The sequence below is a fragment of the Elaeis guineensis genome, chromosome 10 (genome assembly GCF_000442705.2).
Source record: "Elaeis guineensis isolate ETL-2024a chromosome 10, EG11, whole genome shotgun sequence".
NCBI lineage: Eukaryota > Viridiplantae > Streptophyta > Magnoliopsida > Arecales > Arecaceae > Elaeis > Elaeis guineensis.
The window spans coordinates 30,076,408-30,078,693 of NC_026002.2; positions in this window are offsets into that span (position 1 = coordinate 30,076,408).

Here is a 2,286-nt window from a genome sequence, read left to right on the forward strand (position 1 = left end):
GGGCGGGGCTGTGCTGCAGCTGATGTCGGAGGTGGAGTCCAGCTCCCATAGGAGTCCGGGCGGAGCCGTGCTGCAGTTGATGTCGGAGGCGGAGTCCGGCTCCCGTAGGAGCCCGGGCGGAGCTTATCAGCAGTTGATGCTGGAGGCGGAGTCCGGCTCCCGTAGGAGCCCGGGCGGAGCTTATCAGCAGTTGATGCTGGAGGCGGAGTCTGGCTCCCGTAGGAGCCCGGGCGGAGCTTATCAGCAGTTGATGCTGGAGGCGGAGTCCGGCTCCCGTAGGAGCCCGGTCGGAGCTTATCAGCAGGACTCCGCTCCCGTAGGAGCCTGGTCGGAGCTTATCAGCAGTTGATGCTGGAGGCGGAGTCCGGCTTCCGTAGGAGCCCGGGCGGAGCTTATCAGCAGTTGATGCTGGAGGCGGAGTCCGGGCGGGGCTGTGCTGCAGCTGATGTCGGAGGCGGAGTCCGGCTCCCGTAGGAGTCCGGGCGGAGCCGTGCTGCAGTTGATGTCGGAGGCGGAGTTCGGGTGGGGCTGTGCTGCAGCTGATGTCGGAGGCGGAGTCCGGCTCCCGTAGGAGTCCGGGCGGAGCCGTGCTGCAGTTGATGTCGGAGGCGGAGTCCGGCTCCCGTAGGAGCCCGGGCGGAGCTTATCAGCAGTTGATGCTGGAGGCGGAGTCCGGCTCCCGTAGGAGCCCAGGCGGAGCTTATCAGCAGTTGATGCTGGAGGCGGAGTCCGGGCGGGGCTGTGCTGCAGCTGATGTCGGAGGCGGAGTCCGGCTCCCGTAGGAGTCCGGGCGGAGCCGTACTGCAGTTGATGTCGGAGGCGGAGTCCGGCTCCCGTAGGAGCCCAGGCGGAGCTTATCAGCAGTTGATGCTGGAGGTGGAGTCCGGCTCCCGTAGGAGCCCGGGCGGAGCTTATCAGCAGTTGATGCTGGAGACGGAGTCCGGCTCCCGTAGGAGCCCGGGCGGAGCTTATCAGCAGTTGATGCTGGAGGCGGAGTCCGGGCGGGGCTGTGCTGCAGCTGATGTCGGAGGCGGAGTCCGGCTCCCGTAGGAGTCCGGGCGGAGCCGTGCTGCAGTTGATGTCGGAGGCGGAGTCCGGCTCCCGTAGGAGCCCGGGCGGAGCTGTGCTGCAGTTGATGCTGGAGGCGGAGTCCGGCTCCCGTAGGAGCCCGGGCGGAGCTTATCAGCAGTTGATGCTGGAGGCGGAGTCCGGACAGGGCTGTGCTGCAGCTGATGTCGGAGGCGGAGTCCGGCTCCCGTAGGAGTCTGGGCGGAGCCGTGCTGCAGTTGATGTCGGAGGTGGAGTCCGGCTCCCGTAGGAGCCTGGGCGGAGCTTATCAGCAGTTGATGCTGGAGGCGGAGTCCGGCTCCCGTAGGAGCCCGGGCGGAGCTTATCAGTAGTTGATGCTGGAGGCGGAGTCCGGCTCCTGTAGGAGCCCGGGCGGAGCTTATCAGCAGTTGATGCTGGAGGCGGAGTCCGGGCGGGGCTGTGTTGCAGCTGATGTCGGAGGCGGAGTCCGGCTCCCGTAGGAGTCCGGGCGGAGCCGTGCTGCAGTTGATGTCGGAGGCGGAGTCCGGCTCCCGTAGGAGCCCGGGCGGAGCTGTGCTGCAGTTGATGCTGGAGGCGGAGTCCGGGCGGGGCTGTGCTGCAGCTGATGTCGGAGGCGGAGTCCGGCTCCCGTAGGAGTCCGGGCGGAGCCGTGCTGCAGTTGATGTCGGAGGCGGAGTCCGGCTCCCGTAGGAGTCCGGGCGGAGCTGTGCTGCAGTTGATGCTGGAGGCGGAGTCCGGCTCCCGTAGGAGTCCGGGCGGAGCCGTCTTGTAGCTGAAGTTGTTGGTCGTCGAGGATGAAGTCCGGCCCCCGTGGGAGCCCGGGCGGAGATCTCTTTTGAGGTTGGCCTTGTAGGTGGAGCCGTCGATTCTGTGAAGGACTTCGGCTGGGGGTATTTTATACCCAACACCAGTCCCCCTACTTTCGAGTTTGAATTTCGAACGAAGAAAGTACAGAGAGATGGATACAGCCGAAGTCGCCCCTTCGAATACTGCGTACCGTCGCCCCCATATATTTTGGCATTTAATGTGTGTACGTCAGAGCCCGCTTTTCGGTGAAGGTGTCCTGAAGAGTCTTTTCGGAACCTCCGTTGAAATGCGATCCCAAGCGCCGTGCCACGGGAATTTGCGAGCGGTCAACCCTCGATAGCAATGAAGGGGATAAGCGCGACACGTGGCATGCACCAGCTGGCCCAAGAATACTCGCCGCCATAACTGCGCTAGGATCCGTCGGCTATT